The sequence below is a fragment of the Heterocephalus glaber genome, unplaced genomic scaffold, assembly GCF_053883595.1.
Source record: "Heterocephalus glaber isolate CG9 unplaced genomic scaffold, H.glaber_assembly_v1.0 deba00001662, whole genome shotgun sequence".
NCBI classification, from domain to species: Eukaryota; Metazoa; Chordata; class Mammalia; order Rodentia; family Bathyergidae; genus Heterocephalus; species Heterocephalus glaber.
This window is the reverse complement of record NW_028258403.1, coordinates 11,506,798-11,519,013: the sequence shown is the minus strand read 5'-3', so window position 1 is coordinate 11,519,013 and position 12,216 is coordinate 11,506,798.

The following is a 12,216-nucleotide window of genomic DNA, read 5'->3' as shown; positions in this document are numbered from 1 at the left end:
ACCAGAAATTTATTTAAAAATCTTAAGCCATAAACTCAAGTCTGGACACATTTTTTCAAATATTTCTACTTCAAGTTCTTATTTTGCCCAAAATAAAATGTAATAAATTTAGGATTCTTATACTGCCCCCCATTCCCCACCTCCCAGGGATGTGTGTAGGTTCCGGACAGGTTATAAAATACTTATGCTGATGAGGTTGGGGTGTGGATATGTCTGGTCCTGAATTGTCCACGATGGCATCTCTGAGACTCTCCAGCTCTGTGTGGTTTCATTTTTTGATCATCCAAATGGCTATCCCTTCCTGATCTTAACCACAAGTTCCTTTTATCTGGCTCTCTCTCAACTACTTCTGTCTCCTTTTTAGAAACATGTAACTGGGGTTTGTTTCATTTATCCTTTGCCATGAGCTGAGGATAGGTGTTGACAAGGGCACGGACTCCTTAGGAAATACCAGTGTCTTAGCTGTTTTTTACTTTCTCTTTCCATAGGATTCCATTTTTAGTTCAGTTTGGCTTTGACTTTGGTTTCCAATCTGGTGGCATAAACTTTATGCTTTGAATCCTGTAGCGATTAGGGTTTTGAAACCTCAAATCCTACTTTATCAATTCGGATGCTTTTTTTTTTTTTTTTTTAGGTACCAGGGATTGAACTCGGGTCCTTGCGCTTGCACAGGAGGTGGTGAAACCACTGAGCTAAATCCCCAGCCCCAATTCTGATGCTTTTTACTGAAACAAATATAATACTCAAGTAAAAAGAGACTCCATAATGAAAAGGTTTGTGATCTCACATCAGAGGAGGTCCAGGGATAGGGAACAATTCTTGGGTTGGTTCATAGTAGTCCAGTAATGTCAATGGAAATCCAAGCCCTTTCCTTCTCGCCTCTCCTCCGTCCTTGGTGTATTGGCTGAGTCCTCAAACTTATTTCTTCATGGTCTCAACATGGATACTCTTTCTCTTATCATTAAGGAGTGGTATTTATCATATTAAACTTTTAGAATAAAAAAGAAGATATTACAAGATCAACTGTCAACAGTGTGGCAGTATGTAAAACGTTTTTAATCTCAACAACAGGGAAGTTAAATGATCAGGGAAAGTTCAATATTACATGATATTCACATGAACAATGTATATTTGTCAACTTGAAAGTTGTGGATGAAGGGTGTCATGTAGTTGACAGACAAAATCTCTATAAAATAGACATTTTCATCAACTGCTATGTATACTGACCATACATAGTAATCAACAATTTCACTAAAGAAAAATTAAGAAAGAAAGAATTTGTCCACAATATAAGCGTGAAGCAATTCATTAGAGAGTCAGACTCTTATGTGAAAGTTCAAATGTCATGCATTAGCTTAAATGTTATTACACAAATTTTTTGGTAAAACCTTTACCTGCGCCCTCAGCAGCTTAGTTTACTTATAAGCTGTGCCCACTTTTGCTTACTTACAAAACTCTCTATTTCCAGTTTTTAAGTAGTCTTCCTAGACTCATCTTTACCTCTCTGCTGATCAATCCATAGGCTGCCAAGGGTCCTGTAGCAGCCAAGATTTAAGTGTCTGTCTGGTCTCTTTTCATAATCACATTGGATCCCTGGATAGCTATATATTTTACTCCAGAAGGAAGAAATTGTTTATATTTGGCTCTGGTCCTTCTTTAGTTTGCATTATAACCAGAAAATTATGCATTCTTGAGTTGAACCAACTCACAAAATAACAAATGAGTAATGATACTTGGCTCTTGTTTTCCTTTTTTAATTTTACAGGACATAATGTGTGTTATCTTAGAGAATGTCAGTTTGCTGATTCAAATTTGGCCATGTGGTTGAATCTAGCTACCCTTTATAACTCCAGTTTCTATATGTTTCAAATTTCTTTCATTTTCCACATAGCACCAGTGAATGCATTTTTAAGGTCAAAATCATATTTCTGCTTGGATTCTTGTTGAAAACTATTTGATCCTCAGAATAAGCTTCTGTAGGCCATAACCTCTCCCCACCCTCTATGACAGAACCTTAAAATCTAGGGCATGTAGGACTCCTGCATATTTCCTGCTAACGAAATTGTCTAGTTGAGAATTAACCCAAATGCATGTATTTTATAAAGTTTCAAATATGAGATCCTAATATTATCTTTTGTCAATCATTGACTTATTATTTATTAGATTTCTATAGCACTTTTTCTCCAAAGAGCTCAATGTATCTTAAACATATGTTACAGTGCACTTTAAATTGGTATTACCAAATTTGGGCATTATATATGAGAAAGACTGCTGAAATTATGAATTCCAACTACATATTACTGAAAGAATAAAAGGAAATTTCAACCATTTAATATATATATGTATATATATATTATATATTTTTTTCAGGAATGTTAGCCCTGTTAGAACCTCTCTCCAAAAAAAAAAATTATAGAGTTAGCTTTGAAACAGTGAATGTTACTAATAAATACAAGCAGTTAACTGGTATTTCAAATGTTATGCAGTTTTCTTGTTTGCAAAGATTCTGATGTTTCCTTTGATTTCTAGAAATACAACAGCCATTTCCATCTAACTGTCTAGTGACAAGCCCAATAGGCCCTGGATATTTATTTGGTGGGACTTACAGGGGCTCCCAACTCTCTTGCAGTTAATATGCTATTTATTTTCCTTCCCTTTGCCATCAGTGCTGAAATAAGATTGAGCACAAGAAAGCTGTTATCAGTGAGCTCTTGTCCCCTGACAGCAGAGGGAGGAGAGCTTGAGGGTGATGGAAGCAATTACTATGCACTCTCTTCTTGAAAGAGAAAAATAAACATATTATAATCTTTAAGTTAGAAGTAATTCAGAAAGTCAGAGGCAGGCAGTGCCTTCTAATTTCTTTGCCATAAAATACCACTCCCTCCCCAAACTACAACAATAATAAAAGAAACCCCACAATCAAAGAGCCAACTCTGACCTCCCCATCCTAGAGATCCCAAATTGTGGGCTTCAGTTGCATTCTGCCCTTTCCTTTTCTTTCTTCTCCTTTTCACTTGGGAGGATTGCTTTCAGTTGGGGTAGTGTTCATCCCACATGAGCTTTGAAATCATATCCCTGGATCTGTATAGAACGGCAGCAGTTCAAGGTATTAGTAGCAGCCTTCCATGGTAATGCTGTCATTAGATCATTATGACTATTCTAAGGTTCTGCCTGTGAGCATGGCATGAATTTTATATTTGGAAATAAAACCCTCCCAGGATACCACAAAGCTGTACGCTGGCCTGGCCCCTTCTCGCAGGCCGTTAGGATTGGCTGCCCTGACTCGGTCTTGTGTTACGCAGGAATAAGTCCTGCCGTGTTTGTTTCACATAAGAACCCCTTCAATTTGTTTATAATGACTGAATGATATTATTAGGTGAACAAAGCCGCTCAATGGTGACATTTATTAACCAGTCATATCATCTGTGTTTAAATCTCATATTACATTTCAGGGAAATTGTGTGAATCCAACTCCAGCATAACTTTCCTTTAGGGACCATTACTTTGTATTGAGTTTAAAATAAAATAGAGCATAGAAAGCAGATTTTATTTCCAGGAGAGCATTTTACTTAAGAGGTTTAGACTGAGCCAGATTGTGTATAGAGGCCCACAGAAAAGAGACTCTTCAACCTAGCTTTGGTTATGTGTGTATTTGCCTAAGTTGGGAAGCACAGTTCTTTCTAAAGAATGATATGAGAATGGGAATGAACAGTGCCATGGATGCAGTGAAGGGTCAGGGAATGAATAGAAGAAAACTGTATCAAAAAGGAAGCCTACATGTAGGGACTGGGAGAGTGATGGATATACTGTGACTGCCTCCATGGGTCTAAATGTGCACATGTGGGTAATGCTCACTGGAAAGATGGTGCAAAGGTCAGGGACAGAGGCTAGGCACACAGGTGAATTAGAACATGGAGAAATTAGAACATGATTAAAGGATGAGAGCCTGTTTATGAAAAGCAGAGAGAGCTGAAATGTCTGTATATTTGAATGACAACAGAATGTTGTACTTAATTAATTTATAAGATTTGCCACTCTAACTTTAGAGTGGCAAATCTTAAAAATTGCACAAGAGTAGAAAGAATAGTCCCAATGAACCTCATATATACCCATCATTTTGCTTCCATCATGAGCTCATGGTCAGTCTCATTTAACCTTCTCTCCCATATTGCTGCTATATTAATTTGAAGCAAATCCAAGATACCATGTGTTTGCATTAATAACTACTTTTTTGAGTCTATAAAAGATTAAGTATCTTTTAAAAATTATAATCATAACACCATTATCATGCTTATAAAATTAATAATTCCTTAATATCATCAAATATTCAGGCAGCAATCCAAATTTCTCTGATTGTCTGAATTTTTTAATGATTGGTTTAAATCAGAACATCAACAAGATCGTCAGATTACATTTGGTTCTTACGGCTCTTAGAAATCTTTTAATCTATAAATTCATTCTATATTGTTTTCTTTTATCCTCAAATTTATTTGTTGATAAAATTGGGGCATTTTCTCCTTAGAGTTTCTCACATTTTGGATTTTGTTGATTGTTCTTTTGAAAAAAAATAAGTAGAGTTAGGGTCTTCATCTGATTCTGGTTTGATTGTCTGGCAAGAACACTTTAAATGTGATACGGTATTCTTACATTCAGAGGTACATAAAGTCTTTGGTTGTCTCTATTGTTGGGGATGATAGCAGATGCTGCTGCGTATTGGCTAAAGCCATTATTTCATTTGCAAAATTAGATTTTCTTCATTTCTTTGCTAGAATGTGTCTGTAGAGAAAACACTTTTCTTTGACAATTATTAAATATCCCTGGGGGAAATTCACACCAGAAAGTCAGGTTAAGTGTTCAATCTTTTCTATTTAGGTGGTCTCCTAATATTCTGAAGACCAATTAGCTTTGTTTCCTCTAGTAAAATTATGTTTGGACTTTCAAATTTGGTTAATTTTAATGTACAGAAATTATTTTTTAGTGTTCATATTGTCCCATATTTGTCTTGTGGGAGCCTTTCAAGATAGCTCTAAAGTTCTTTAACATAGTAGATTTTTGAGAACTTTTCTTGCTTTTTGGCCTAACTACATGTCTCAGGCTCAACGTGAACATTTTCTACATGACACCTAGAATCAGTCATTTTTTCAAGACAATCATTCTTTAGAGAGGGAACTGGGAATAGGAGTGTTCATCATTTCTCATTGGTGGAACTGGTGAACTGGTGTATATTTCATACCTTAGGCCATGTTGATATTTTTGAAGTACATTGGATGTGTTTAAATTGTCCATTCAATGGCAATATTCACAATTGTGTCCAGATGCATTGTTTTGTAAGGAACAAAAAAAATCTTACCCAGCTTGATGTAAAAAACCCAGGAAATTACTTCTTTGTTTCTTTTCATTTATTTGTTGTAAATGGAAACTCCAAAGATAACATTGGGTTCAAAGGCTTCTTCCAGTTTCATTCAGTCTCTGCTATGCCTTTCTTAATCTTGGCTCCATCCCAAGATTAGCTTTCCTCATGATCCTGATAAATGGCATTGGTTCTGAGCACGCTGTGTCTCTACACTTATAACCAGAAGCAAAGGGCATGTTTGTTTCTTCCTTACAGGAAATAATACAGATACTCACTTTTAAATGGAAATCTTTACTTTGGTAGTATGCTCCAGGCAAAGGCCATCACTTGTTAATTGGGTAAAAGATGATTGGATTACTATAGATTATATATTTTTCTCCTGGAGCTGAATCTTCAAATGGAAGCTGGGATGTTGGAAAGGGAAGGTATGGATGGACAAAAGGGATGGAAAGTGTGCTTGTGAGGGGACCGGAAGGGAGGAAATGGATGCTAGAGAATGGGCAACAAAATCTCCACTATTACAATATAGTTTTTCTCCTCTCATCTGTCCATCTATTGATTCCATTCCTTGTGGTAAGCTAGGTACCATATTAAGCCTTATGGAGGCAATGAGTGGTAAAAACTACTCTTTGGTCCCAAAGAATTTATAGGCCAATAAAGAGGTAGGCATATTGTCTTTATACAAACCAGGAGAGAAAACTAAATAAGATACAGTGGTGTCTAAGGAAGAAAGTAATATTTGGGGAAAAAGTTTCTAATTGGGAATTGTTTCAACACAAAGATTTTGATTCTGTGATTATTTTATAATAGGTTTGTTACCTTCCTTAGATCCTATGCTGGAAGATTCAAATACTGAAACATTATGAAAATAAAACTCTTTCTCATCAGTAGATTTACCCAGAAAATTCTTTCATATCTCTGGCATAAAGATATGAGCAGTATAAGAATTAATCTCTGGGATTTTTCCCCATTTTTCCAGAAGACATAGAAATGAAAGACACCTCTGTTGTTGATACATAATTGTTTAATGTACATTGGTTTATATTTAACCAGATGTTATATATTTATAACTTATAAGAAAACAAGATTCCAAATCCACATTGTTCACTTTAAGCTGAATAAAAATTTAAATGAAGTGTTTTAGATTACAATCCCAAATTTCCCTATCACATGAATTATAACAGAGCAGAATTTGGTAAATGAATATCTTTTAAATCTCACATAGAAAGACTCATCTTAAGAAGTAAAAGGTGGCTCCTATAGAGAAATCCCACAGCATAATCTCTGGGTATGAAGGATACAGTGATAAAAATATCAATTCAAAACTAAATTTTAATATCGCCTGATCTAAATTAGTATACATAAATGCAACAGCAAGGAGATCATTAATTTAAAAATCAAACATACCTGCAATTTCTTTTACTAAATACCATTATGAAAATCTCTAATGATGGTTACTTTTTCTATTTTGTCAGCTGGAGTGAGAGTCTAATAACAAATTACAATCACAACTTTATAAAATAACGACTTTATCTTTTAATCCCATGGTGCATCCCTTAATTATTTTTTAATCATTAAAGTGATCCATGCAATCCTTTCTCAACCTATTTTTCATCATTAAAATGGTTCATACTTGTTAATTTGACCATAACCTGCATTAGTTCCCACTCACTTTTATGATTCATTAACAATATTTTAGAAACCTACCACATTGTGTTGCAAAAGGCTGATTTTGGTCAAGTTTGTGCTTGAAAATGCCCTGGATGCAGGAGGGGGAGGGAGAAGAAATACAGCCAACAACCTCAAACTCAAACCCAACCATCTGTGCTATTTGATGGGGCGTTCCTGACTCTGAGCATTAGTCCTAGCTGTGAGTTACCACAGAGTACAATTGTTTATGCTGTGCCACAGTGTAAAGCAGACAATACCACACAATCAAAGCCTTCATACTCAAACAGACATCACACTCCGTAATTATATTTGTCTGACAGATTATTATAATTGTACATGGCAGGTAGTGTAAAGCAGCTCCTTTTTACAGCCTAAATAATGTGGCATATTCTGCATACTCTGAATCAACCTTGCAGAAGGTAAATTATGAAAGCTAAATGCACGTTGAGTGTTTTTATTTACTTTTTCAGTTAGCATCTTATGTGGTGCTAGACAGCAAAAGAGCATTACCTTATTTTGCCTGGTACTATTTCATTTAACACTTGATTGTGCATAGTTCCTTTCTGGCTGACAGATTCTTTTATTTTCATATGCTAAGGGCAATGCTAGCACTGATTATATGTAATACTTTTCTTCATACCCAGACTGACCAGGTCAGTCAGTGCTACGTCAGTGTAAGAATAAAATGCATGTATTTTTAAGAAACAGAATGATAAATCCAGTTCTATGGGTTGTTTATTCAACAATGAAAAACAAACCATCTTGGGAAAATAGTCATTCAGTTGTTTGCAAAATTTAAGGGCTTTCTGATAGCTCTCTAGATGAAGAAACATCTCTCATGGTAGAGTCTTATAGTGCTCATTATATCTCATTTTCCTTTCCTTCCGAGCACATGGGAAGATTATATTCTTCTAAAGCTTTGCCATTAGAAAGGACTATGTTGATTAGTTTTTGCAGTTGGTTGTAGGTGGAAGTGACATATATCATTTCCAGTATTATTATGTACTTATCCATGTGAGGTCCTCTAGTACCCTCTTACTTTGCTGGTGACGACACTACACTGTACATTCCAGAGGAGAAGCTATGGGAAAGTAGAACTTCTATCAGTTCCAGGGCCAGAGTAACTGAAGCAGAACCCCTGCTAGCTGGCTTCAGATGTGTACTGTGGATGAGAAACAAACCTTTGCTGAGTTAAGCCTTCAAAATCAGACTTAATTTGTGATTTCTGCATTATGTAGCCTGTCCTGACTGATACATAACTCTTCCAATATTTGATTTGTCTATGATGGCCATATTTTATGTTCAATTTGTGCCTATTACATTTTTGTCATAGTTTCAGCAGCATGAGTCTTCAGTTCCAAAATATATATGATAAAATATCAAAAGCTGCTATTATATGTTCCTTACCCAATTGGCTAATCCTCAAGAAAATTTGCAAAATGATGGTAAAAACAGATCTAATCAGTTTTAGTGATCTTTTTACTAATAAAATAAATAGCTGCCCTATGGGACAGTACTATGGGTGGTTCAAGTTGACCAGAAATGAGATATATAATTACGGCCCCACTGTGAATGCACTAAAGCAAATAAATGATTCCCTGAGTCCACACAGAAACATGCTTCCAAACAGGCCTTCTAGCTCCATACTTGTTCCATTTCACTACCCGGGCTCATGGTATTTACTCTCTGTAACAGTGAAATAGATTAAAATGCAAGAATACAAAAAGTTTTATATATTTCTCAACATTTTATAGTATTCTATTTATTTATTTTTATTTTTTAGATTTTATTTATTTATTTAGGTTTTTTGAGGCAGGGTCTTGCTATGTAGCCCAGGCTGGGCTAGAACTCTTGTCCATCCTCCTGCCTCAGCCTCCCGAGTGCTCGGATTACAGGCATGTGCCACCATGCTTGGCTGTATTCTATTTATTTATGGACTGGATTGATTTATTGACTGGATAAGTTAATCTTAAATAGAAAATATTGAGTTTTCAGAAACTGTTAATCTAAGAAGACATGGAATAGACATAAATCCATTTAAATAAAAACCTTAGGCAGATGTTCCAAACAATCAATTTAACTATGAAGTTTCGTCAGGTGTGTCCATAAACTTCTTAGACACACTGTTAGGATTGTCTGTTGTGATTCCTGTTGTTACAGTTTCTTTCTGATCTGGTCTTGAGGTCTCTGAGAGTGGCAATAAGCCAAAGATAGCCACTCCCTAGGAGAAACCCAGTGTGTGTGTGTGTGTGTGTGTGTGTGTGTGTGTGTTTGTGTGTGTGTGTTTGAGGTGTCCCAGCCAGGTGAGATACAATGAGAAGGTGAAACCAAAAATACATTGCACAGAAGAAATCTATTACATGTCCATGAGAGCCTAGGGGTGCTGATGGCAGGCTGACAGGAAGTTGGAGGCGGCATGGAGCTCACGCTGCTGCCTCGGTTAGGCTCCTATTGGCCCTCAGGCTTTCCCTCAGTGCTGTGGATTGGCTAGTTTAAAGAAGATATGTGCAGGCCCGGGGATTTAGCTCAATGGTTCCGGCGCCTGCCTCGCAAGCACAAGGTCCCGAGTTCAATCCCTGGCACAAAAAAAAAAAAAAAAAAAAGAAAAGAAAAGAAGATATGTGCAAAGAGGGAACTTATTTTCATGATTCTCGTAGTGGCTATAAAGTTTTACCATGGCCAGCAGCTGTGGGTATGTTGAGTTTTGAATTAGTGAGATGAGGAACAAGAGGGGACACATAGGGGAAGTTTCAACTAGGCCAAAGCTGGCCAAGTATGACTGGGTTTCAAACAGCTTATGGCAGGTCTGAAAATGGATGCCAAATCAACAATTATATCAAACAAATTTATGACAAAGTCAATTTCGCAAGTTCGTATCTATGGAACCCATTCATGGCAGTTGCTGTTACTGAAACCCTCTTTAACATTTTTCTGATTTCTCCGTTTTAAAAAGTTTTTTTTCTAGGTTTTTTGTTTAGAGGCTAATACTCACTGAGGAGTTTTTAAAAAGTTATTTATTCCTAATTCATTTAAATAGATTTCTCTACTCTCAAATTTTTTCAGAGGTAATATATCACAGTTTTAAAAAATTCCTTATTCTCACTTTATATAACTTCTCTAATTTGATACGAAGCTGCTTTATACTACCAAGTTCTCTTTTAGGGGACCCTTAATTTTAGGGAAGTTGATCCATAGACAGCTGGTCACCTTGGACTTTGGCCTGGCTAGTAAAGATGATGTAGGTCAATCATATTCATCCCAGGGAATCGAAGACTGGGAATTTAAAAACTGAGCCCATATACCTGGCAACAAAAGAGAGAATTTTTATTGCCTGGGTGGGAGGGAGGAAATTATACAGATCAAGCCAGAAATTAATGCAATTGAGACTAAGAAAACAATACAAAGAATCGATGAATCGAAGAGTTGGTTCTTTGAAAGATTAGATAAAATTGACAAACTCTTAGCCAACCTTATCAAAAAAAGAAAAAGAAAGAAAGAAAAGACTAAATTCCATGCAATTAGGAATGAAAGGGGTAAAATCCCAACAGATCTTGCAGAAATCCAGAAGATCATCAATATCTACTTCGAGAACCTATATTCTAAAGATGGGAAACAGAAGAAATGGACAGATTCCTAGACACATAGAAATTGTTAAAGCTGAATCAAGAAGATATAAAAATTCTAAAGAAACAAATATCCGTCAATAAAATTGAAGATGTAATTTAAAAAACTACCAACAAAGAAAATCCCAGGCCTGGATGGATTCACTGCTAAATTCTACAAGAAATTTAGAGAAGATCTAATGCTGCTACTTCTCAAACTCTTCAATGATATTCAAAGAGAAGCAATACTCCCAAATTCATTCATTACCGATACCAAAACCAGAGAAGGATCCAACCAATAAAGAGAACTACAGGCCAATATCCCTAATAAACACAGACATAGAAATCCTCAATAAGATACTGGCAAACAGAATGCAACAAATCATCAAATAGATTATACACCATGACCAAGTAGGATTCATCCCAGGGATGCAGGGATGGTTCAACATATGCAAATCCATAAATGTAATACCACCGACAAAAAAGCCAAGGACAAAAACCAGATGATCATCTCAATAGATGCCGAAAAATTGTTTGACAAAGTTCAACACCCATTCATGATAAAAACCCTACCGAAAATTGGAATAGATGCTCTTTATCTCAATCTGGTAAAAGTCATCTATAACAAATCAACAGAAGCATCATACTAAACGGACAAAAACTGAAAGCTTTCACTCTAAAATCAGAAGCAAGACAAGGATGTCCACTGTCACCACTCTTATTCAATATAGTTTTGGCAACATTAGCCAGAGCAATTAGACAAGAGAAAGAAATAAAAGGAATACGGACAGAAGAGGAAGAAGCTAAATTGTCATTGTTTGTTGATGTTATGATACACTATGTTGAAGACTCCAAAAACTTCACCAAAAGACTTCTGGATCTAATAACCAAATTCAGTAGCATAGCTGTATAAAAAGTCAACACTCAAAAATGGATAGCATTCCTGTACACAAATAACAAACTCACTGAGAGAGAAATTAGGAAAACAACACCTTTCACAATAGCGTTCCAAAAAGAGAAATATGTAGGAATCAATCTAATGAAGGGAGTAAAAGATCTCTACATTGAAAAAAGAGAAATACCTAGGAATCAATGTACCTCTACATTGAAAAAAGAGAAATACCTAGGAATCAATGTACCTCTACATTGAAAAAAGAGAAATACCTAGGAATCAATCTAGTGAAAGGAGTAAAAGACCTCTACATTGAAAACTACAGCACTCTGAAAAAAAAGAGGTCAAAGAGGATATCAGAAAATAGATATCCTTTGTTCTTGGGTGGGAAAACCAATATAGTGCAAATAGTCATACTTCCAAAACTGTTATACAGATTTAATGCAATCCTGATCAAAATTCCAACAGTATTAGAGAAAATGATCCAAAAATTCATTTGGAACCAGAAGAGATCTAGAATAGCAAAAGCAATTCTGGGAACAAAGGCAAGGCAAAGGGCATCAAAATCCCTGACTTGAATTTATACTACAAAGCTACTGTGCTAAAAACAGCATGGTACTGAAAAAAATATCTAAAACACCAAAAACCAAAAACAACAGACCCAAGTATGGAAGACCAAATGGGAAGAATGAGGCCTA